Source organism: Trichomycterus rosablanca, chromosome 13 (assembly GCF_030014385.1).
Source record: "Trichomycterus rosablanca isolate fTriRos1 chromosome 13, fTriRos1.hap1, whole genome shotgun sequence".
Lineage (NCBI taxonomy): Eukaryota > Metazoa > Chordata > Actinopteri > Siluriformes > Trichomycteridae > Trichomycterus > Trichomycterus rosablanca.
The window spans coordinates 35,946,745-35,974,264 of record NC_086000.1 but is presented as its reverse complement, the minus strand read 5'-3'; positions in this window follow the sequence as shown (position 1 = coordinate 35,974,264).

Sequence of the window (27,520 nt, the reverse complement as noted above, 5' to 3'; positions counted from 1 at the left end):
TGACTCTCCCGAGAAGATTTAGAACCTGGAGCTACATAAACACACGTGAAGTACATCCAGTTAAACACAGATACATGTGGAGCTTTTAGACTGGATTTGATGGTTATTTCACATAGATGTTTGTTTGTGTCGTGGAACTTTAATTATGTTTTATCGCTCATGTCGAGCGCTCAGCAAATCGACTATTTGTGTGCCGAGGGTCGCGGTGAGAGCGAAGCGCAAAACGCTTCTCACGTGATGAACTAAAGAAAACAACAACTGCAACAAACACGTCAACGTCTTCTTATCACCGATAGCTTATCGATGCTTTTTACATAAAAACAAACATCTGTAACAACAGCACAAATGCTTGCTGGTAATCTACACACTCCACCATCATGTTACTTTTTACTTTCTTTATGTAACGCCCACTGTTGATGATGCAGCTTGGTTCTCAAAAACTGGTGGAAACGCAGGTCGGTGCTCTACAAAACACCAAGGTTAGAAGAAACCTGAACAGAACCGGTTCAAGAACCGGGGTTCTTTTGGTGGAAAAGCGCTAAAAGGGAAACGTTAAAAAATCTTCTTTTGCGGAAGCACTTGTGAGCTCCTCGTGGAGCAAAGGGCCGCAACCACGCCCCTCCAGCAGACTCTGTTGTGTGCGTCCCTCCTCAGCTGGGTCCATGACAGTCGCTGCCCCTTGCAGACACGGGGAGAACATGCAAACTCCACCCAGAAAGGAATCAAACCCAGGACCTACCAGCCACCATGCCTGTGTTATGACAACACTAATGCATGTAAAGTTTTGCCACTGTTCGCTTAGTGGCTAAAGTACTTGATTATTGACCAGAAGGTCACTGGTTCAAGTCCCACCATGGCCAAGCTGCCACTGTTAGACCCCTGAGCAAGGCCCTTAACCCACAAATGTGAGTCATTTTAGATAAAAGTGTCTGTAAACAAGTAAATAGACTAATTAATGACCGTGGGATTTGAAACGAAAAGCATGAATGAAGAATGAATGGTGTCTGATGGGCTGTGAAATATAAAACACTGATGTGGAGGTTACAGATCTTCAAAAAATAATAAATAAATAAAAAAACAACAATCGTGTGCTGGGCATTTATTATCCACCGCGAGTCAGAGCTAAACAAAGGCAGAAGAAAAAAAGGACATCCGTCTTTGCTCATGAAACAAAGTGAAGGTCAGAAACATCATGAGACGCCTCAGAACTCGACTGTTTAATCCCACAGTAACAGCAGAGCTTGATCTGCGCTGTACAGATGTAAACAACATCGGGTCTGTCTGAAAACCTGGTGATCTCTGTACATAGACGCATGTAACATCATCCTACACTCCCGAGAAGAGGGCGTGTCTAAATTCATAGATCCCTTAAAATGCTCCTACTGAGACACCTTAGTTCTAAGTGATAATCTGACTGAATAACCAGCTAAAACTGTGGTGACATAATCGCCGTAATCTCTGTATGTAGAGCGTCTAAATAATTTGATTATGAGCTCCATGTCTTATTAGAATCCTCTCTAAGGCAGCTGGTCAGGTAGGTATTAAGCAGCAAGGCAGTCCCCATGTGGCAGAGCTTCCTCTTACTGACAAGGTGCCAGAACATTTGCTGACAATTAATAATCATTCATTCATTGTCTGTTTTACCACCACATCATCCTGGTCAGGGTCTTGGTAGGGTGGACTTATTGGACGAGAGGCAGGAAACACCCTGGACAGGTCGCCCGTCTTTGGACCTGTGGGAGGAAACCAGGAAACAAGGAGAACATGCAAACTCCACACAGAAAGGACCCTGGCCGCCCAACTAGCTATAACATTAAACCTCCTTGTTTCTACACTCACTGTCTGTTTTATCAGCTTCACTTACCATATAGAAGCACTTTGTATTTCTACAATTACTGACTGTAGTCCATCTGTTTCTCTGCATGCTTTGTTAACCCTCTTTCACCCTATTCTTCAATGGTCAGGACCCCCACAGAGCAGGTATTATTTAGGTGGTGGATCATTCTCAGCACTGCAGTGACACTGACATGGTGGTGGTGTGTTAGTGTGTGTTGTGCTGGTATGAGTGGATCAGACACAGCAGCGTTGCTGGAGTTTTTAAATACCGTGTCCACTCACTGTCCACTCTATTAGACACTCCTACCTAGTTGCTCCACCTTGTAGATGTAAAGTCAGAGACGAACGCTCATCTATTGCTGCTGTTTGAGTTGGTCATCTTCTAGACCTTCATCAGTGGTCACTGGACGCTGCCCACGGGGCGCTGTTGGCTGGATGTTTTTTGGTTGGTGGACTATTCTCAGTCCAGCAGTGACAGTGAGGTGTTTAAAAAGTCCAGCGGCGCTGCTGTGTCTGATCCACTCATACCAGCACAACACACACTAACACACCACCACCATGTCAGTGTCACTGCAGTGCTGAGAATGATCCACCACCTAAATAATATCTGCTCTGTGGGGGTTCTGTGGGGGTCCTGACCATTGAAGAACAGCATGAAAGGGGGCTAAAAAGTATGTAGAAAAACAGATGGACTACAGTCAGTAATTGTAGAACTACAAAGTGCTTCTATATGGTAAGCGGAGCTGATAAAATGGACAGTGGTTTTAATGTTATGGCTGATCAGTTTATGTTTTAAATAAATTTGCTATGATGTAGTCAGTTCACCGGTTTCTAAATGGACCCCAGCTTTAGATCCAGTGCCCGTACATGGTCTTGATGGTAGAAAATGGGTACAGCGGTCAGAAATTTCGTGCCTGGCAAGACACCAGCCTGATCCACTCCTTAAGACTTGATACTTTCTGCTCCGGCTTCTTTATGTACAGACGTTCCAATCTGTGGAAGCTGTCATTCTTCCTGTCACTCAGCGTCTGTACTCGGGGCTTTTAGAACGCCTCACGTTGTCAGCACTTCCAGCTTTCAAGACGCCGCAGTGTGACAGACATAATGCACCAACTCTGCACCAAAAAATGACATGTTTTATAGGTTAAGTCTGAAAGCGGCGACTGTCGGCGTTCCTGCTCGGAACCGGAGAGGATCCGCTCGGAAGGAATCTTCATCAGAGCCGAGTTTCACCTCAGAACACACGAGGAGTTTCATCTCCGTTCTGATTCATTACAGCAGGTTCAGTTGCTGTGATTATTCAGTGGCGAATGTGGGGACTGGGACAGGGTCCTTCCTTTCTGTCTGGAGTTTGACGTTCTCCCTGTGTCCACATGGGTTTCCTCCGGGTGCTCCGGTTTCCTTTCACAAGAAATGACCATGTGATGGACTAGTGGCCTGCCCAAGGTGTTTCCTACCTTGAAACATCTCATTTTTCAGATCTTTTGGGATGTCCTTGATGTCCTTGCATGCTGGACATTTCTGTGTCGAAGATTTCTCATATTTAATATAATGGCTCTCACTGTGGTTTGGTGGAGTCCTACAGAACATCGCTTTAAACCCTTTTCAGAATGCTATAATCCTTTTTTATGGACATGCAGTCATTCCAGACGTCCACTGGAGCTACTAGAAATGACCCTGTGATGGACTAGTGGCCTGCCCAAGGTGTTTCCTAGCTTGAAACATCTCATTTTTTAGATCTTTTGGGACGTCCTTGATGTCCTTGCATGCTGGACATTTCTGTGTCCAAGTTTTCTCATATTTAATATAATGGCTCTCACTGTGATTTGGTGGAGTCCTGTAGAACATCACTTTAAACCCTTTTGTGAATGCTATATTACTTTTTTCATGGTTTTCTTTCAGCCAGGGTCCTTCCTTTCTGTGTGGAGTTCTCCCTGTGTCCACATTGGTTTCTTCTGGGTGCTCCAGTTTCTTCCCACAGTCTAAAGACATGCAGTCATTCCAGACGTCCACTGGAGCTACTAGAAAATACCCTGTGATGGACTGGTGACCTGCCCAAATTGTTTCATACTTTTTCCCCCAATGGGTAAGATCCACTGCAACCCAGACCAGGATAAAGCGAAACAAACAGTGAATGAATGAATAAGTCCGGTCAGGTTTTTTAAGACACACATCAGGCGTCAATGAATCTCAGCTCCACTACCATTCGGCTGGGCGCCCCTAGCGAGCACATTCAGCAATCCTTGCAGCAGACAAAATTGACCACAAGTCTGCTGGATGGAAAATGACAAATGTCTTCGACACTGTGTAAGGACCCTGGTTAGTATCCCAAGGAGCCTGTACAGAAGTGCAAAACTGGCCTCAATGCAGAATCCACCAAAGTTTGGGCGAATAAGGGAGCGTCAAAGGGAGCGCGTTTCAGGTAAATATACCCTCCTCAGACGATCAGGGTCTCCTGCAGTGGAAGACTAATTGGTTACGATAAATTGGAAGAAAAGAGGGGAAAATGTAGAAATATAATAGATCCTAAATCCCCTCAATATGTGGTCAAAGTGGTTGAATCTACAGGTCACACTGGTTCCTATTTATACCAGTAATTAGCGCTGACGACTTGTGATTGGTTCAACAAAGTCACCTCTTAAAATCACATATCCATAGGACCCACGAGTTCCTCAAAAGATCTTTCCTCCGTCATAGCAAATCTGTCACGCCGACACCATGATATTACACAGACGAGACCCGGGCGAAACCTATTTTGTACAACATTAACGTAACGTTTTATTAATTCGAGGAACAATGTTGTCCGACGTCCAACAAGCATGTCACTCCGAGCCGCAGCCTCATTGATTATTCAATGAAACACTTCAATGGATTTAATCGCTGAGCTAATTTAGCTAATTAAAAACAGTCAGGCTGGATTTCAGAGGCTCTGTTTAATATAAATCTCACTTCAGCTCCTCTCTTGAATCGAAGTTAACGTTTCCAGTCATGTGGCATCATGTATCAGACTGGAAAGAGCTGCAAAGCCACTTCTGAAGCTCTAGGACTTTAGCAAAACACAGTGAGAGCAATTATATTTACATAGAGGAAACCTAAAACAGTGGCAAATCTACCCGGGAGTGCAAATTATTTAACTTGTACAGCCATATGATGACTAGAATCAAGTCATAGTCACGCCCGAGGAGGGTATGTTAGCTCCCTCTGTCCAATCACCAAAATCGAGCTTATTGATCCCGGACATCCACCATTCTGTCTGGATTTTATTCCCCTCAACTTCTTTCACCTCTCTCTGGTGACAGCCGTGTCCATCTTACATCAGCTTTTCAATTTTCTTGTCTGTGCCTCACCAGTTCCTCATCACGCCATCTAACAGAGGAGCACAGTCCCGGTTTAGAAAGTAAATCCGCAGGATTCCTTCCCAACTATTGGGGTTCACCAATCATCTCAAGTCGGCTCCAGGATAAAAGCAATAATTGGAATCAGCTGGGTGAAGGACAGTTCTGTCATGAAAGTGGGAAACAGGTCAGAAGATACTTACAAAAGTTTTAACCTGCACCAGGATCTGGGTGTTTTCAGAACGGTCACTTCAGATCATAAAATCATCTGCATGCTGTTACACCTTTAAGAGTTACAGGTTTGGGACACTTCTAGTAGATTACCAAGAAGACAGTCTAAAATTCTACAGACTACCTTAAGTGTTTCCATCCATCCATCCATCCATCCATCCATCCATCCATCCATCAGGATTCATGACAGAACCGGTAGTCACAGGTTACATGACTTTGGACTGCAAGAGGAAACCCACACAGACATGAGGAGAACATGCAAACTCCACACAGAAAGGACCCGGACCGCCCCAAATTCTTGCTATGAGGTGACAGTGACATCAAGAGCTCTCAGCCTTACTCCTGTGTCATGTTCAGGTAAAATAATCAATATTACTAAGCACGGTGGCTTAGTGGGTAGCACTGTCGCCTCATAGCAAGAAGGTCCTGGGTTCGATCCCTAGGCGGGGCGGTCCGGGTCCTTTCTGTGCGGAGTTTGCATGTTCTCCCAGTGTCTGCGTGGGTTTCCTCCGGGAGTTCCGGTTTCCTTCTACAGTCCAAAAACATGCAGTCAGGTTAATGTTAGTTTGTTTGTTTATTAGGGTTTTAACGTCATGTTTTACACTTTGGTTACATTCATGACAGGAACGGTAGTTACTGCTTACACAAGATTAATCAGTTCCCAAGGTTATATCGAACACAGTCATGGACAATTTAGTGTCTCCAGTTCACCTCACTTGCATGTTTTTGGACTGTTGGAGGAAACCGGAGCACCCAGAGTAAACCCACGCAGACACGGGGAGAACATGCAAACTCCACACAGAAAAGACCCGGACTGCCCCACCTGGGGATCGAACCCAGGACCTTCTTGCTGTGAGGTGACAGTGCTACCCACTTAGCCACCGTGCCGCCCGTCAGGTTAATTGGAGACACTGAATTGCCCTATAAATGAATGGTTGTGTGTATGTGTGTGTCTGCCCTGCAATGGACTTGCGCCTAGTCCAGGGTGTTACTGTGTGCCTTGCGCCCATTGAACAGCTGGCATAGGCTCCAGCACCCTCCGCGACCCTGACTGGATAAGAGAATGAATGAATGAATGAATGAACTTTATGTTTTACACACTTTGGTTACATTTAATGCCAAAATTTAAACACTTTTTCTGTTTTCCTCCTAATCTAGTCATATCCAATTCCTCAGTTGTATCTGCTGTACTGCTGCAGACCCCGACTTTGATAAAGGAGGGCTGTACCTAACGAACCTAACACACACCCCTCTGAAACGTGTGCAGTAACCGGCCGCTTCTTTTAACCTGCACGAGGCAGGTTCATATGGAGATCCGTACTGTGCATGGAGAGTCACGCACCAATCTCCATTATCCTTCGTCTCCATGCAGCACCATCGATCAGCCAGCAGAGGTCGTAACTGCAGCTGGCCAGTATCCGAGCTGAGATTCGGACTCACAAGCTCAAGATGTCACCTTTACCGCTGTGCTAAGGCCAAAATACAGCGCCCGTAGGCCAACATTTTTAATAGGATGATGGGAAGCCTTGCTAAGAGAACGGTGGCTGGCCTGGCGAGAAAAAAACGGCTCTAGATTTAGGATGAGATGTTTAAAGGTCAGATGTTCACAGGCTTTTAAAATCAATGTATGAGGGTTTTGAACTACAGAACAAACCACCAGTTAGTCTCAGGTATTAAATCAGAGAGAGAGAGAGAGAGAGAGAGAGAGAGAGAGAGAGAGAGAGAGAAACGAGACAAGGCTACTCAAGAACATGCTATTACTGGCCAATTTCAAGGCTATTATCTGATAATGCCATGTTCTCTGAGACAAAATATGGTGCAGATGTGTCTTTATATCTAAATTCGATCTCCACATTCCTATTGGATTTCTCATTACACTTTAATTCCATCCCTTTTCACATCTTCAGCAGCATTTACAATGACCACTGGCAAAAGGTTAAAAAAAAAAGAGCTAAATTTGAAGCCTGAAAGCAGACCGGAGGCCACAGTGACCAGGGAAAAAAGATGGCAGGATGAGCAGAGAGAAAGTGAGTTAGAAATATTTAAAGGTTGAAATAAATAAAGAATATACACCGGTCAACCATGACATTAAAACCACCACAGTCTATTTTATCAGCTCCACTTACCATATAGAAGCACTTTGTAGTTCTACAATTACTGACTGTAGTCCATCTGTTTCTCTGCATTCTTTTTTAACCTGCTTTCACCCTGTTCTTCAATGGTCAGGACCCCCACAGGACCACCACAGAGCAGGTATTATTTAGGTGGTGGATCATTCTCAGCACTGCAGTGACACTGACATGGTGGTGATGTGTTAGTGTGTGTTGTGCTGGTATGAGTGGATCAGACACAGCAGCACTGCTGGAGTTTTTAAATACCGTGTCCACTCACTGTCCACTCTATTAGACACTCCTACCTAGCTGGTCCACCTTGTAGATGTAAAGTCAGAGACGATCGCTCATCTATTGCTGCTGTTTGAGTCGGTCGTCTTCTAGACCTTCATCAGTGCTCACTGGACGCTGCCCACGGGGCGCTGTTGGCTGGATGTTTTTGGTTGGTGGACTATTCTAGTCCAGCAGTGACAGTGAGGTGTTTAAAAACTCCAGCAGCGCTGCTGTGCCTGATCCACTCATACCAGCACAACACACACTAACACACCACCACCATTTCAGTGTCACTGCAGTGCTGAGAATGATCCACCACCTAAATAATACCTGCTCTGTGGTGGTCCTGTGGGGGTCCTGACCATTGAAGAACAGCATGAAAGGGAGGTAACAAAGCATGTAGAGAAACAGATGGACTACAGTCAGTAATTGTAGAACTACAAAGTGCTTGAACTTTTTTTTTAAAACTTTAATTAAACTTTTTTAAATTTATTTTTATGTATAGCAACACTCAAAGATACTGTATGCATCAAAACTCAACCTGTTAAATAATTTGAACAAGTTTCAATTCAATTTCATGTTTTATCACCACTTTATCCTGGCCAGGGTCATGACGGGTCAGGACACCAATCCATCGTGCGGCCTCGACCATCCTCTTTTCTCAAACCAAGACATGGCCAATCACCTGTATGTAGGCACCCAACCTAGCACCACTGATGATTCGAACCCGGAATTCCAGTGGTAGTGGGTTAATGTGATTTAGCGCTTTGCATTTTACATTGTGTGTAAAATGCTAAAATAAGTGGATATTTACACTAAGTGCATATTGAATAACATAAAACATTGTAATGACTTGTTTTGGTGTATTTATCAGACGTTTGGCTTCTATCTGCTTCATTTATTGGAGACATTTGTTCCTGATTGTATGTTGTTGTTATTTTAATCTATTTGAATGTGCCACAGTCCAGCACACATTTAATAACCAGTGAAAGTGCTGGTCCAGATGATGGACTTGATGATCAAGGCTGGGCACAGCTGTGGCACCACTAGTGCAGTTTGTTCTAGCTGCAGCATTATTACATACCGACGCTAAAACCACTAACTGTAATTTAGAGAATCTAGAATCTGTATGTGTAGAATCGTCATAATAACACTAATCTGCTCATCTTTAGCTGCTTATTACGGCAGTAACTCACGCCCGCTGATGTGCCGTCGTTCTGAGGTGCTGGTTTGGTTGTGTTATGGAACAATTAAATTTTTATGCTTAATATTACCTAAAGTGTGAGTAGTATGCTGTTTTGTGCATTAAATCCTTTAGACTGGGAGTCTAAAGTACAGAGATAAGATAAAATGATGGAAGTAAAATGTTGTAAACAGATAAGGGGCAACTGTTATCACGGAATGGAGGTTTCAAAGTCCAACACCCAAGTGTTAACCTGCGATGTGACTAGATTAATATAAAAGGAGGCTCACAGTTCTGTTTGTGGTTCTTCAGCTTACATACTGCTTAAATAAATAAATAAATAAATAAATAAATCAATCAATCAATCAATCAATCAATCAATCAATCAATCAATCAATCAATCATCTTCAATCCAGTCCGTGGGCACCGTTTAACTTCTTTTGCATCTCACCACGTTTTTCCATGGCAGTTGAATAAAGTCCGTCTGCTTTCCAGTATCGCTCAAAAGGATTCCTGTGAGGGTTCAGGGTTCACTGTTAGCGTACAGGTTCGTATCATATCTATAGAGGCAAAAAAAGAAGCAAATGAGCGTTTTTTTTTTGTTATGACCCCTACTCTCAATAAAAAAAAAAAAAAAAAGGGCATAGCATACAATGTTTAGAGTGCAGTACGGTTTGAGTGTTTATTTACAACGCTATTTACAATATACACCGATAAGCCATAACATTAAAACCACCTCTTTGTTTCTACACTCACTCTCCATTTTATCAGCTCCACTTACCATATAGAAGCACTTTGTAGTTCTACAATTACTGACTGTAGTCCATCTGTTTCTCTACATGCTTTGTTAGCCCCCTTTCATGCTGTTCTTCAATGGTCAGGACCCCCACAGGACCACCACAGAGCAGGTATTATTTAGGTGGTGGATCATTTTCAGCACTGCAGTGACACTGACATGGTGGTGGTGTGTTAGTGTGTGTTGTGCTGGTATGAGTGGATCAGACACAGCAGCGCTGCTGGAGTTTTTAAACACCATGTCCACTCACTGTCCACTCTATTAGACACTCCTACCTAGTTGGTCCACCTTGTAGATGTAAAGTCAGAGACGATCGCTCATCTATTGCTGCTGTTTGAGTCGGTCGTCTTCTAGACCTTCATCAGTGCTCACAGGACGCTGCCCACGGGGTGCTGTTGGCTGGATATATTTGGTTGGTGGACTATTCTCAGTCCAGCAGTGACAGTGAGGTATTTAAAAACTCCAGCAGCGGTGCTGTGTCTGATCCACTCATACCAGCACAACACACACTAACACACCACCACCATGTCAGTGTCACTGCAGTGCTGAGAATGATTCACCACCTAAATAATACCTGCTCTGTGGTGGTCCTGTGGGGTCCTCACCATTTTAGAACAGGGTGAAAGCAGGTTAAAAAAGTATGCAGAGAAACAGATGGACTATTGTCAGTAATTGTAGAACTACAAAGTGCTTCTATAAGGTAAGTGGAGCTGATAAAATGGACAGTGAGTGTAGAAACAAGGAGGTGGTCATAATGTTATGCCTGATCAGTGTATACACAAGAGCACTATCTACAACTCTATTAAAACACCAATATCTACACAGAAGCTTCAGGGTGAGCAACAATAAACCAAACCTTCGACTTACTGCAAAGAAAATTCTACTAAACTTAGCATTAAACAAAAACACAATCCAACGGGTGCATTCACATGAGAAGAGGCAAAACCGTGAGCTGAAAGCTCCACATGTTTCTGTGTTTATTTGGATTCTCCTCCCTGTTTCACTTTTAAACTTCTGAGGAATTGTGAGAATCAGAATCAGCTTCTCCCAGAGTCTAAAACGCTTCTGGTTCAAAATAAAGCTTAACGTGTAAACAATAAAGAAGTAAAACTAAAGTGCAGCTTTTATTGTATTTTAGTGTGTTTATATTATATTTGTGTTATTTTCAGTGTATAAGTGTAAAAAACAACCTCATTACTTTACAGTAGACTAAAATATAAGCAGCTCTACGGGATCATTAACAAATTAACAGGTTTCCCAAACATCCTTATGGGAAAAAATACCTGAAACTCGACGTCTTTAAAACTCAACACCACTCACAGAGCCAGGTATAACATTATGAGCACTGACAGGTGAAGTGAATAACACTGATTATCTCTTCATCACGGCACCTGTTATGGGATATATTAGGCAGCAAGTGAACATTTTATCCTCAAAGTTGATGTTAGAAGCAGGAAAAATGGGTGAGCGTGAGGATCTGAGGACCAAATTGTGATGGCTAGATGACTGGGTCGGAGCATCTCCAAAACTGCAGCTCTTGTGGGGTGTTCCCGGTCTGCAGTGGTCAGTATCTATCAGGAACAGAGGTAAACCGGCTACAGGGTCGAAGGCTGACCGATCCAACAGACGAGCTCCTGTAGCTCAAACTGCTGAAGAAGTTAATGCTGGTTCTGATAGAAAGGTGTCAGAATACACAGTGCAGCGCAGCCGCAGGGCTGTTTTGGCAGCAAAAGGGGGTCACTGAGGTGTTAATATATCCCGTAAAAACCCAACACAGCATTGACATTCATGGCCTAACAAGTCAAACCTTCATGTAACCTTTTAGCTAAACTGAAATTCCTTTTCTCAGCAGAAGACCAACAACCTCTTCTGTTACACCAGACTCATTTCAGCATTCATGTAAATGAGTACAGCCTCTGCCTGTATTCCCCCGAGAGTCTTTCTCCTCTCGATAGGAACCAGGCGCGTCCTCACAAAGAAAATCAAAGCCGATGTGCAGAGATAATGAAGTCGCAAACTTATTCTCGACTTATTACCAGAGTAAAGGATTGACCCAGTTTGATAAAGTCTTTTATGCCAGCGACACAGCGAGCACGCAGCCAAAGTTTATCCTGCGCCCCATCTGCGATGACAAAAGAGACAGGAATGGCAGCGCTCTTAGTCTGACTGACTCTGATCGCCTCTTCAGAGGGTACACCAGCTCTGAAAACGTGCTGCCACCCAAACAGGCGGTAACACAATCGTGCTAATGCACTTTTAAAAGGCTTCACTTGAGCTTTTTTTCCTACTTTATTTACAAATTTTCTTTCTTTATCTCCCAATTTAGTCATAGCCAATTAGTCTTCCACTGCTCGAGACCCTAATGCCATCCGAGGAGGGTAGATTTACCTGACACACGCTCCTTTTGACACATGTACGATCCACCGACTCCCCCTTATTCACCAGTACTTCAGTGGATTCGCTTATGAGGTCGGTCTCGCGCAGGGAGAGTCACACACTGATCTCCACGTTCCTCCACTTCTGTACAGGCACCTCAGGCTACTAACCAGGGTCCTTACACAGCGTCCACTTTTTAGTCTTTTCCCGCCCAGCAGACTAGTGGCCAATTTTGTCTGCTGCGCTTTCTGCACTGCCGATCGTGCCGGCTAGAGGGCACCCAGCTGAGATACTACGTTTTCTGCTAGATTAACACTTGGCTGTTATTTAGTTATTTACATCAGGGTTTTTTAAACCTCGCAAACTGAAAAAAGGTGGTCACAGAGAAAAATCTTCTTCTTCTTGTTCCTCAGCCTTTGTCCCGTTTTTCGGTTACGGGGTCGGCATTTCCGGCTTCTTCCCGTTAGAGGTCGCCGGTGGGATTTGGCACAGTTTTACGCCGGATGCCCTTTCTGACACAACCCTCCCTATTTATCTGGGCTTGGGACCGGTACTACAATGCACTGGTCTGTGCATCCCAGTGGCTAGGTAACTATGGGACAATTCAGTGTCTCCAATTAGCCCAGCGGCATGTCTTTGGACTGTGGGAGGAAAGGCCAAACTAAGTCTGTGAATGCTATAAAATACTTTTAGAATGATTTTATACTATTAGCAATAGTAGTGGCTAAATGTCATTCCTGCAACAGGTATATAGCCAATAGATCGCTGTCCTGTGCAGAGGCTGGGGTCGTAAGGACGAATGGGACGTCAGCCTGGATCCAGCTGCTCAACTCCACAACCAACCAGAGCGTCGGATCCATGTGGGGAGGCGGGAGCCAACCATTCATAAATCGCAGGTGAACACTCATTTGGGGCCTTTTGTTCATGGCCCGCTAGACGCTGTGTTGCTGCCAAACTGTGTTGGAAAGTGTGTTGTGTAGTTAGAGTTTGCTCCTCTGGTTGTGTCTGTCAGTCCTAACTAGAACGTTTGTTGTGTATAGCGTGGTGTAGAAGTTTTTGTGTGTATATGTAAAAGTATTGTTAATAGTCCTGTAAATATTTACCCCTCTGTTGTGTATTTCTCACTGTAAATATTGCACAATATAATAGATAAACTTTCTCATACGGAATTGGTAAGACTCAGTTTCATTTCTTCTTCTAATGTTACGGTGTGTTTGCCCTAGACCAGGTTGTAACAGGTGTCCACATACTTTTGGCCAGATTGTTACTAATATTACGGTGAAATAGTTTTGTTTGCTTACTTTAAGCGCTTGACTTATTAGGATTCGGACTTGGATTTCTGTAAAGCTTCTTTGAGAAGGCGTCCGGGTGGCGCAGCGGGACATTCTGCTGGCACACCAGCAGTTGCCACCGGTCGACTGGGTGCCATCTGGTGGGCATAATTGGCAGTGCCTGCAGCAGATACTAATTGGCTGCCATATCTGCAGGGTTGGGGCTGGACTATGTACTTCATACGCTGTGTAAGGACCCTGATTGGTAGAAGAGGCGCCTGTGCAGAATGCAGGGGCGAGAACAGGAGGACTGTACACGTGTCAGAGGCATGTACAGTGACGTGCTCTCCTCGGATGTAATCTGGTATCTCTCAGCAGCGGAAGACACAACTGAGTCGCTAAATCAGGAGGAAAATGAATATAAAAAAAGCTTCTGTGAGAAAACCTTCAAAAAAGAAAAAAAAAAAGAAAGAAATGCTGTACAAATAAATTGGACTCGACCTGATCGGACTAAACAGTGAATATTTTTCCAGCCTTGTCACCTTTTAATGGAACTTAAAGTGGTTTAGCAAAGTAAAAATGGTATTCCTGCCCGGACTGCTGCTCAAACAGAAGAAATTGCACCACGTTCCCAGTTCCTTCCTTTTTTAATACATTTGGAGGAGCCCGGTATAGATTGAACTGCCCGGTGTCAGTCTGACTCTCGGCAGTCGAGTGTTTTCAATCACGCCGAACCCATGGCTGTCGGGTGCCGAGACAGGCGGCGTGCCCTTTCTATGATGGATTCTTCGCTTCGCCGGCTTTACCCAATGCACGACGACTCCGCTGGTAAAGCGCTGTGGGCGCGTGGATGAGCTTTTCACAAACGCTGACATTTCGTTTGTGTAGAATAAACGAGCTATTAATAGCAGATTTTTATTCCATAATGCGGCAAAATCTGGTTACGTTTGAAGTTTTACCTCTTCAATAATTCCTAATATGAGCGAAACACGACGTGGATTTTTTTCTTTGCCTTTTTTTGACTCATTTTGCCTTTATTTGAAATCTACAGACTGTGCTTTTTTTTGTTTGACTGGTGTTCCACCACCACAGTATAGCTTGCACCCAGGTGGTGCTGCTGGGTGCCCCCTAGTGGGCATCCATGTGTTGGAACCAAAAAAAGTAGTAAAAAAAAATTAGAAGTCTGAGGGTTTTTTCTTTGTTTGTTTGTTTTTCTTTTTTCCTTATATGGGTTTACAGGGTGTCTTAATCAGGAATCACGAGTCCGAAATCTCAATTAACCCGGATCCTATGAGTCCTGTGAGCTGCTGCTAAGTACACAAGGCGAGTGAGCAGACTCACTGGAAACACGATGATTTGGCTGAACCGACTTCACTCCAGTCTGTGACTCTAAGTAATAAGTTAAATATTCCAATAAACAAGCAGTTAAACACACGTGTTCATTATGTGGCTGATTTTATGCACATGCTATTATTATTATTATTATTAGTAGTAGTAGTAGTAGAGGTATAGATTAGTAATGCAGCATATTTTTTGTAAGCAAAACAACAGCAAAATACAGTTATATTATTATTATTATTATTAAAATGCAAATGCTTACAGGCTACTTAAGGAGTATCATAGCCCCCATAGACCACTGAAGTCGTGCGTCATTCTGTAGTCCTCGTTATGCCCATATTTGGAGACCCAGGTCTAAGTCAGATTTCCTATAGGAAAAATGAATGGGGTTTTCAAAAAATCGACTCTAACGCATCCTGTGCTAAATAAACATGTTCAGAACCCTGTACGTTTTGTCCTGTGTACATTTTTCTCTTGTACATCACTGGATCCTCTGAATTACGAGGTTGTTAAAGGATCGTAATACTAATAATGCTACACGAAAGCTAATGCTACTGCGCATTAATTAGACGTCACTGAACTACACCAATCGAATTGCCGGAAAGAGCAGCCCGCTTTTGTTGAGTACAACCAAAGGCGTAACACCCGACCATCCTTGCTTTCTACTTTAATGTAGCTAGCTACTAAAAATATAAACTAAAGCTTGTGAATATCACTCCACTGTTACACTGGTGAATCGCGCTGCTTCATGCGGTTATTTAAGAGGCTTCCAGTCTAGTGACGTCAATTCAGTGCACAGTAGCATTAGCTTACATGTAGCAATAGTCATATTTTGACTCTTTAATGACTTCATATTTCAGAGGATCCAGTGATAATAGACAGAAGAATCTCCATAAAACAAAACGTAACAGCTCTGGAACATTTTTTATGATCTTTTTTTTTTATGATTTTATAATCTTCATTCATTTTTCCCATTCAAAATTTCCGTTAGACCCGGGTTACCAAATATGGGCATAACAACATGGCGTGGACTACAATATGACGACACGACATCAGTGGCTGCCTGAATGGATGAAGTTACCATGGCAATTTGTTGCTGACCATCCCCCTTGAACCCTTGACCCATTAATATACCCATCTGATTGGTAGGTGAGTCCACCCCCCTTTCCCGCATGATCAAGATTCCACTTAGAAAAAAGTGCCAACTTGTCACTGACAGGAGAAGTGTGAGGTGCCAGGAGAATTCAATGAGAAGGATTTAATTACAGAAGACGAGTGCACGGACGACAAGTGATATTTGGATGCATTTTCATGCAGTAAATCAATCGCAATCAAGATGTCAGTACAAGTGACTCAACTGATTTAAGTGAACCGAATCACATTACTGAGTGACTCAGCTTAATCCGAGTCCATAAAATAAACCGAATTTACCACCACTAATGTCTAGGTCATTTTTGGTCATTTTACTCGCCTCACAGCAAGAAGGTCCTGGGTTCGATTCCCAGGTGGAGCGGTCCGGGTCCTTTCTGTGTGGAGTTTGCATGTTCTCCCCGTGTCTGTGTGGGTTTCCTCCGGGAGCTCCGGTTTCCTCCCACAGTCCAAAAACATGCAGTCAGGTTAATTAAAGACACAAAATTGTCCATGACCGTGTTGATGTGGACACCTTTTCAGATTGTTGATATCAGGTGTTTCAGCCACAACTATTGCTAACAAATATATGAAATTAGTCGTTTGTGAGGCGTAGTCATCCAACATCAGTGCTTTACCAGCTAGACCTGCTTTAAAAGCATCCAGGGATTTTTCCGCTGGTACAGTTGGTGGCAGTTTGAAGCTTTATTTCTTGGAACTCAGTCTGTAAATGATTGGGACATTCTGGTGCTGTAGCTGTTACGATGATCCATCCATCCATCTTGAGTTTTGTCCGTGTGTGGCCTGGCGGCTTTCTGGTTGTTTTTCCACTAATTGTTTTCTGAATGACTCTGTATGGTCCCTGTGATGAACATTTGGAAGGTGCTCACCGGTGGACTGAGTAGCTGGCGAGCAGCCACTAAGTTGCACCCAAGCAGAAAGATCTCACAATAATATTAGCAAATACAAAAAACGATCTGGCCAAGGGTATGTGGACACCTTTCCAAATGATTGATGTGTTTCAACCACTACATTGCTAAAAAATATATGAAATTACTATAAACTTATTTTTGTAGCATCTGCTGGTGGACTGAGTAGCTGCTTGCTTCTTCTTGAGTCTGTGTCTTTATTCATTAGTGTTTCTTGGCAAAGGCTTTGTAGAGGGACGTGTTTCTGCTCCAGTAATGTGGAGTTAACCTGTCTTTTCTTTTCTCGGGTCCTGCTTCAGACTGTTTCTTTGGTTTGGAGGTTTAGCTTTTTTATTAGTTTCTTGCCAATTAAGCTGCGCCAGTGTACGTTTTGTTTTACCTCGAGGTGGTTCTGACGGAAACCTGTTTACCATCTTGAGATTAAAGACTGCAAGTCGTGACTGCAGCGCCAACAATGCTGCGCCTACTAGATGTGACGGGAACCTGCCGTGTTTGCACCAAAAATTACAACAGACTTTATCACAGACTGGACTGAACAATGAAGAACTACAATTATTTTTGCTAGTTATAACTTTCAATTCAATTTAATTTTGTGTTTGTATGATTTGTGTAAATCCTATTTATTAAAAGTATCCTTCAGGCAACCCAAGAAGGATGGGTTCCTGCTGAGTCTGGTTCCTCTCAAGGTTCCTTCCTGTAATTTTAAGGGAGTTTTTCTTTGCCACCGTCACCCTCGGCTTGCTCAATAGGGGTTTTTGGTCTGTTGGTCCTGGATTCTGTAAAGTTGCTTTGAGACAATGTCCATTGTAAAAAGTGCTATATAAATAAATTTGACTTGATTTGACTGTGGCTCAGAGCATTTCATCCCGATCCCAAACAGCAATCAGGGTACCATTGGCTATCACATGGTGGACCATCACTGACCCACCGCCAAGCTGCAGAAGGCATCACGTTCACTGCAGCACCTCCAGAATCTTTCACGTCTGTTAAGTGCTCAGTGTGAACCTGAATTCATCGATGAGGAGAACGGGGCGCCAGTAACGAACCTGCCAACTCTGGAACTCTGGTCTTCATGCCACTCTCAAGGACTATGTGTTTTCTGACTTATAGGCTTTGAATCAGACCCACTGCGACCCTGACCAACACAATGCGGTGGTAAAACAGACAGTGAATGAAGGAATGATCTGAAACAGCTCACTGGCTCTTGCAGGTGTAAAACAATCCCAATTCAGCCATCAGCCTGAGGGACAAATCCACTTCCCGGACGTGACTGCGAGTCTCTGACATTTTCGGCAACAGAAGTAAACAAAGAGAAAACAATAAAACGTTGATTTCACTCCCAGCGGAGCGACTTTCTTTGTGCTGTCAGGTGTTTTCTCTAAAAGATTCGAAAGGTCAAACCAGTAAATTTAAGAAATACACAACAAACTGCACAGACGCGTCTTGTATTGAATTCTAAATCAAAAAGTCTCGGGTGGCGCGGCGGTAAATATGCAAATTAGCCCACTGGTGCTGAAAAATGCACTTCAAAGCATTTCCTGCTTCAAAACAAATGCTTTGTTAAGCTTTGTTTCTGGGCACTCAGAACTTGACTGTTCATGGGTGGTGTGGCGGGTTTCTGGGTGTTTTGCCACTATTCACTTTATTAATTACTGGCTAAGCATTTGGAAGGTGCTCACCGGTGGACTGAGTAGCTGGCTGTGTTGCACCCAAGCACTTTTTTGCTTCTTCTTGAGTCTGTATGTTTATTTTTAATGTTTCTTGGCGATCGCTGTGTAGAGGACTGTATTTCTGCTCTAGTAATGTGGTCACCTGTCTTTTCTATTTCTGAGTCCTGCTTCACACTGTGGCTTTGATTTGTGACACTGTGGTTTTGTTAATTTCTTGAGTTTGAGCTTTTTAGTTTACGAAAAGTAAAACAATAACGTTTCCTGCCACGAGTTTTGTCTTAAAGATTTGAAAGGTCACACCAGTAAATTTCAAGGATACACAATGATTGAATTTTTAATCAAAAAGACATGCCTGGCGCTCAGGTGGCAAAGCGGTAAATATGCACGCTAGACCACCAGTGCTGAAATCATGAACTTTTGAGTTCGAATCTCAGCTTTGCTATCCGCCTGATGGGTGCCTACACACGATTGGCTGTGTGTCTATAGAGGGGAGGGACAACATCTGAAATTGGTCGAGGCACCTGATCACTGTGTGCTGTGAGACCCCACCCCTGACAGGTGAATAGAAGCGATTAGCTGCACAAGTGACAGTCTCAACCCCCTCGATCGGAGGTGGGTATGGTGACGAAGGGCAGATGAGTCCCAGTTGGTCACGACTATATTATGGTGCAAAATAATAATAATAATAATCATATTAATAATAATAATAATAATAACAACAAATAAATAACAATATAATAAATAAAAATAATAATATTATTAATAAAAATAATAATAATAAAAATAATAATTATAATTAAAATAATAATAATAATAACAATTTAAAATAATAATAATAATAGTAATAATAATAATATTAATAATAATGATAATAATTAAAACAATTATAATAATAAAAAATATAATAAATAATAACTAATAATAATAAAAATAATAATGATAATTAAAATAATAATAATAATAGAAATAATAATAATAATTTAAATTAATAATAATAATATTAATAATAATAATATTAATAATAATATTAATAATAAAAAAAATGTAATAATACAAATTATAATAAATAATAACTAATAATAATAAAAATAATAATGCTAATTAAAATAATAATAATAATAATAATTTAAAATAATAATAATAATAGTAATAATAATTAATAATAATAATAGTAATAATAAACAATAATAATAATAATTATTAATAATAATAAACAATAATAATAATAATAATAATAACAACAATAAATAATAATAATTATTGTTAATATTAATAATAATAATAATAGTAATACTAATAATAATAGTAATAATAATAATAATAATAATAATAATAATAACAATAATAATAATAACAATAATAATAACAACAATAAATAATAATAATAACCGTCTATTGTGTACATCAATAGTGCTGCACAGAGACAGGCAATAATGGGGATCAGTGAGGAACTCTCTGTGCATGATACGGATCTCCATATTAACCCGCCTAGTGCAGGTGAAAAGAAGCGGTCAGCTACTGCACACGTGTGTTAGTCATGGCTCTCCTCGATCAGGAGTGGAAGTCTGCAGCGGTAGAGAAGAAGTGAAATTCTATTGGGTAATTGGTTATGACAAAATTGAGAGGAAAAGTGGGGAAAATGACACATTGAGAATGATTTCTGGGAAATAACACAAGCTAGTAAAGCGAACACAAATGTTAGATATTTCATTCTGCATTGCTCTCAAATGGTAAATTGACCAAAAACACAGTAGAGTAAGTGGCAGCTCACGCTGTGTTTGGATGAAATCCTGGATGAGTCGGTGCTGTCCGTGTGTTCTTTATAATTGCTGTACAGCTGGTTACATTCCTGTTAGAGAGAGATGGTAGGGAGATACGGTACGATACGGTACAGTCGAGTGATTAACGTTCTGCTCCGCTGCTTCATGACTGCTGGTGTAAGAGGAAAACTGAAGCTTTTGCTCAACACTTTCATCCAGACAAATGTACACTACACCGATCAGCCATAACATTAAAACCACCTTTTTGTTTCTACACTCACTGTCCATTTTATCAGCTCCACTTACCATATAGAAGCACTTTGTAGTTCTACAATTACTGACTGTAGTCCATCTGTTTCTTTACATACTTTTTTTAACCTGTTTTCATGCTGTTCTTGGTGCCCCACCCAAATGATAATGCTGCTATCAGCCAGTTGGGCCAGTTTAGCACATACACCTACCAGGCATAACATTATGAGCACTGACAGGTGAAGTGAATAACACTGATTATCTTTTCATCATGGCACCTGTTAGTGGGGGGGATATATTAAACAGCAAGTGAACATTTTATCCTCAAAGTTGATGTTAGAAGCAGGAAAAATGGGCGAGTGTGAGGATCTGAGGATCAAATTGTGATGGCTAGACGACTGGGTCGGAGCATCTCCAAAACTGCAGCACTTGTGGGGTGTTTCCGGTCTGCAGTGGTCAGTATCTATCAGGAACAGTGGTAAACCGGCGACAGGGTCATGGGCGGCCAAGACTCATTGATGCACGTGGGGAGCGAAGGTTGACCCGTGTGGTCCGATCCAACAGACGAGCTACTGTAGCTCAAACTGCTGAAGAAGTTCATGCTGGTTCTGATAGAAAGATGTCAGAATACACAGAGCATCACAGTTTGTTGCGTATGGGGAAGCAAAATGGGGCCAACACAATATTAGGAAGGTGGTCATAATGTTATGGCTGATCAGTGGAAACAGCACTCAATCCAAGTAAAGACAAATGTACAGCACCTGTGAATGATTAAATGAAATGAAGGTAAAAAAACAAAATTAGAAAAAAGAATCGCTGCCTCTTGACCTTTTGTGATTGGTAGTCCGAACCTGTAAGTGACACACCTCTTGTTTTTAGCGACACGGGTACAAACCGACCAAAGTCCCATTTACCAGGTCCTGCCAACGTGACTTTGATGAATGAGCAATAGTTAGACAGTCCTTATAGGTTCAAATTGACTGTAATCAAGATGAATGTTGCTTGCAAGGCCAATTATAGTGTGAACCGTCCCACTGGTTAAGATTCTTATACTTCACCACAAGCTGGATCAATAAGTTATTTATTGTTTTTTTCCCTTCGTTCTGCGGTCTGTAGGTCGTAAAAAGCTACAGTGCGGACGCCGCCGCACCGTCAAAACGCCCGCGCTCGGGGATCGATTTCTGTTTCCCTTTAATGACTCAACACTCCGCTTTGTTAGCTAATGGACGAAACATAATAACTCGGAAAAAAAAACACAAGTCGCTCGGTATATCAGCCTTATCAAAATTCCATAAAGACTCGTGGGAGGTTCCTGAACAGCGCTCCCTCGTACCGGCTTAACGGAGGCTTTCGTCCAATCTACCCTGCAGCACGTTACGCGCTTATAATACTGAAAATACACCGATCAGTCATAACATTAAAACCACCTCCTTGTTTCTACACTCACTGTCCATTTTATTAGCTCCACTTACCATATAAAAGCACTTTGTAGTTCTACAATTACTGACTGTAGTCCATATGTTTCTCTACATACCTTTTTTAACCTGCTTTCACCCTGTTCTTCAATGGTTAGGTAGTATTTAGGTGGTGGATCATACTTAGCACTGCAGTGACACTGACATGGTGCTGGTGTGTTCGAATCAAATCGCTCATCTATTGGTGCTGTTTAAGTCGGTCATCTTCTAGACCAGGGGTGTCAAACTCAAGGCCCGCGGGCCAGATCCGGCCCGCCACGTCATTTTATGTGGCCCGCGAGAGAGCTTAAACGACTGTACGATTGTTGTGATGGTTTGAGTAGTTACAGGGACGCAGTTATAATTTAATGGGACACCTGCGCCTTTAAGCGGCAACTGTTGACATCGTAGTCATGGCAACTAACTTTGACCAAAATTATTTATATTTATTATTATTGTTTACATTACTACCCGCGTTCTTTTGCCGTAAAAGTCACTTTTACGGCAAAAGAACGCGGGTAGTAATGTAAACAATAATAATAAATATAAATAATTATCTTGCAATATAATACAGAAGCATCATCTGTAAGTAGTGGCGTTTATATTCTCAGTTGTTTGTAAATGTTTAGTGAGTATATCACAGCGTTTTAGTTACAAATTTACCGTAATTAAATACAATTGTTACCGTTACTATAGCAATTAGTATCTTTACACCAAATTCTAACTCGTTAGTGCTATTTTACGTTTGGGTAAATCTCATATTGTACCAGATGTAACACTTGACTACAGCTGTGTGCTTTTACTGTATTAAGTTCTTTATTGTTTTTATTGTTTGTATTTTTACTTTATTTTGATGCACACAGTGTATCACAGCTGGGAAGCAAATAAAACCGACTGTGTTCTGAAGAGAGCTGTCTGTCTGTCTGTCTGTCTGTCTAGCTGAGAAAGGGGGATAAACTATTAGTGAGGGCAAAACACGTCTTAAAATACACTGAAATCCTACATAAACTGCATCTCTCAAAATGCATGCTGATTTTGTGACCTGCAAAGTGACACATCCCGCCAGTAGATGATGTTAAGGAATATTTACACATAATCCCAAAATGTACAAGAAGATAAGTAAGAAAATTAAGCAGAAGGAGGAAATTTAATGAAAATGAAAACAAGTTTGTGCTTCAGGAAGAGAAAACGGTGCGTCTCTTGTGTTATGAGGAGGACAATATAAATGCAGAATTCAACCTCTAAGAAAAACAGCAGACTGCAATTACAGCAGGATACGTTACAATCGGCCCTTTGAGGGCCACAATAATACAGATGTGGCCCTCGGTGAAAATGAGTTTGACACCCCTGTTCTAGACCTTCATCAGTGGTCACAGGACGCTGCCCACGGGGCGCTGTTGGCTGGATATTTTTGGTTGTTGGATGAATCTCAGTCCAGCAGTGACAGTGAGGTGTTTAAAAACTCCAGCAGCGCTGCTGTGTCTGATCCACTCATACCAGCACAACACACACTATCACACCACCACCATGTCAGTGTCACTGCAGTGCTGAGAATGATCCTCCACCTAAATAATACCTGCTCTGTGGGGGTCCTGACCATTGAAGAACAGCATGAAAGGGGCTAACAAAGCATGCAGAGAGACAGATGGACTACAGTCAGTAATTGTAGAACTACAAAGTGCTTCTACATGGCAAGTGGAGCTGATGAAATGGACAGTGAGTGTAGAAACAAGGAGGTGGTTTTAATGTTATGGTTGATCGGTGTACCTCCAAACTGAAGACTCATGATTAATACTGACACGGTGCTGCTGCCGGTGTGACCGCAGGATGAGAGGTCGTCGTTCTTACAAACTTAGAAAGAGCTCAAACTTGTGAAAATCGACTAAAAGCAGTTTAAAATCTGTACAAAGCTTTCTAGACTTTCTATCTGCCATGCGTGCAGCTTTTCAAATGGGTGGAATTAAACAAGCCCTATTTATATGGGCACAGAGAAGTCAGCAGCTGTATTCATTACAATAATCAAAAATGTTTTATTTCAGTGACACAGACTGTGCTATACATATAACAACACTGTGTTGAGTTTGAGTGTTGAGTTTGAGTGTTTGTGTACTTGTGTGTGAGCATGTGTGTGTGTATGAGTGTGTGTATGAGTAAGCATAATTGTGTGTCAGAATCTAAGTGTGTTAGTGTATGTATGTATATGTATAGGTGTGTGTAAATTTGTGTGTGTGTGTGTGTATGTAAGTTTGTGTGTGTATGAGTGTGAGTAATTATGTACCATGGTGTGTGTGTAAGTGTGTGTGTGTGTGTGTGTGTGCATTTGAGTATGTGAGTGTAAATGTGTGAGTTTTAGTGTTTGTGTACGTGTGTGTGAGCATGTGTGTGAGCATGTGTATGTGTGTGAGTAAGCATAATTGTATGTCAGAATCTAAGTGTGTGTCAGTGTATGTAAGTTTGTGTGCGAGTGTGTATGTACAGTACATGAGTAATTATGTGTCATGGTGTAAGTGTGTGTGTGTGTGTGTGTGTGTGTGTTTTGACTGTGCTTATGCGTGTGTAAGTTTGTGTATGAGTGTGTATGTGAGTAATGATTTGTCACGGTGTAATTGTGTGTGTGTGTGTGTGTGTGTGTGTGTGTGTGTGCATTTGAGTATATGTGTGTGTATGTGTGTGAGTTTGAGTGTTAGTTTGTCTGTGTATGAGTGTGTGTATGAGTAAGCATAATTGTGTGTCAGAATCTAAGTGTGTGTGTGTGTGTGTGTATGTATGTGTGCATTTGAGTATGTGAGTGAGTTTGATTGTGTGTATGTGTGTGTGAGCATGTGTGTGTGTATGAGTAAGAATAATTGTCAGAATCTAAGTGTGTGTTAGTGTATGTATGTATAAGTGTGTGTGTGTTTTTTGAGTATGTATGAGAGTAATTATGTCACAGTGTAAGTGCGTGTGTGTGTGCGTGTGTGTGTGTGAGTGTGTGTATGTATGTGTGTGTGCATGTGAGAGTTGAGCGTTAGTCACACGAGCAGTTTCTAAATAAAAGAGCTTTTCACCTGCAGTAAAAGAACGTTACGTTTCCACAGTATAAAAGGTCGCTTTTCTGCTCCAGCATGGCTGTGTGAACAAAACAAGGTCCATAAAGACCTAAATGGACCATAAATGTTCCATAAAGATGAAACGGAACATGAATGGAACATCAGTGAACGCTTTTCTGACTGTACATGCACACCGACGTACTCTGTGAAGACTTTTATAGCTGCAGGGGTCACACTCGTGATCAGGCGTCCACTTGTTATTGAACATATAGTGAATGTGTTCCAGTCATTCACAAGAACAAGAAGAGCTGCAGCAATGATAGAAATGACATAAATAGTCTAAGTTTTGAAATTAACTACACCGGCCACGTGTACAGTACAATGACATTCTTTTTCTGTTCATTCCAGCCATTGTACGACGGCCCTGGAGCAAAAAGGGTTAGGGGCCTTGCTCAAGGGCCCAACAGTGGCTGGGTTTCAAACATAAGACTCATTTTCCAAATCTTACCAAAAGCTCTACAGACACACGAGCTGAAACTAATCACGCTTCAAAATGCATGAAAAAGCCTTTCAGAGGAATCCTGTTATAGACCGTTTCAATGAGGGTAAACAATAACAACGCTACTGCGCATGTCTGTTCCTTTCACCTTTCCGGTAGCGCCATTTTTAAACATCCATCCAGCTGTCAACATGACGAGCTCGTACTTTGCGAGTCTCCCGAACGCGGAACAAACGTGATATAAGCAGAAATGAATGATAGATCATCAAGTATCTTTACCAGCCCCTTTTGAGGAGAATTTAAGAAGTCAGTGTTTGAGGTAACATACCCAGACGTGTATCACTACCCTGTTGAAACGGAGTGTGTTTACACCAGAGAGGCAGTGAAAGCATACCGCAGTTTGGACGCATACAATTAATTATTAAAATAATTATTAAAATAATTATTGTGTCATCTCCCCTTTTGTGTCTGCTGAGCTAAGAGCTATTATAATATGATAAAAATATGACAAACCACAGTGAATTACTTCTCATCTGAATTAGAACATATTAGCTAATGCTAAAACGATTTTTTTATAGCCTAACTGGAAATACATGAAATAATTTACAGTAAGCACAATGAGTTCATAAATAGTATGTAGAACAATGTTTCTTTACAGGTCTGCGTGTCATTTAATAATTAAGCTAAGCTAATTATTACAGCTAATTAAGCTGTTAACATAATTCCATATAGTGACATTTCCTCAAAATATAGTCCTATAAAGTTATGGGTTTTACACCGTATTCCAAGGGGAATGTAAACGTTTTAAGGCTTATGTTAGGTTTATGTTTATTCTGTTCTATTAATACAAATATTAAGCGCCTGCGTATTTTAATACACTTAAGCTAAACGTCAGGGACAAGACACCATGAGAACAGCGTTCAACTGAGTACATTTGTTTACAATATTTTATTATGAAATAATATATATTACATTTATTATGAGTTGATGGTGGGTATCCAGCCGTCTCTATTTACAGCAGCAATCCAAGCGTTTCGCTGTGTGTTCTTTTGGAAATCTGTTCACCTTAATTTCTGAAAGCAAGTTTGTACCTGGCCTGAAAGAACATCCGACAACCGAACAACATGGTCCTAACTTTAATTTAGACATACTGTCAATAAATCACAACTGAACTAGCGCAAAAGAATTGAAGCAGTTGTGGTCAATCGCTGTTGTTCTGAGCGCCGTTTACCACCAAGCGGAAGCGTCTTAGGAACATCTACGTCACTTCTTTGACTCATGAATATTCATTTGAAATGGTCTATAGCAGTAACATGGGGTTTAGCTTTGTTGTAATAAGCATTGTTTTGACAATAGACAGACAGACAGACAAATAGACAGACAGGCAGACAGATAGATATATAGATAGACAGACAGACAGACAGACAGACAAATAGATAGAGACAGACAGAAAGACAGATAAATAGATAGACAGACAGACAGACAGACAGATAGATGATAGACAGACAGATGTGTGTTTAAATGTGTATATAACTTTATATGACGTATATAACTATAATGTATATGAGCAGACATTATATAATAAGAGCAGGAGTGAGCAGGCCGGTGAATGGCTGAGGGATCTTGATGGCACTGACATAAGGTGGAATGAACCATGAAACGTGTGTGTGTGTGTGTGTGTGTGTGTGTGTGTGTGTGTGTGTGTGTGTTGTGTCAATTTCCCAGATAAAACGTGTGAGTGTGTACTGGTGAGTGGACAGCAGTGTCACCCATCCTGAGCTCCCTATTCGGCTCGGTGTCAGGACCCATTCACCCTGCACTGACGTCTCACTGGGGCTGACACACACACACACACACACACACACACACGGGACAGGGAGACGGCCACTCGACACACTCACAGCTCAAAGATAATCAGAGAGAGACGGGGGCTGGACTGGAAGGTGAGGACAGGAAGGAGAACAGGAAGAAAGCCGGGCAGAGATAATGAGCTGCGCTTCGTGCCCACCTCTGGATTTATTCCCTCTGACACACATGCCAGCTCAAACCCTT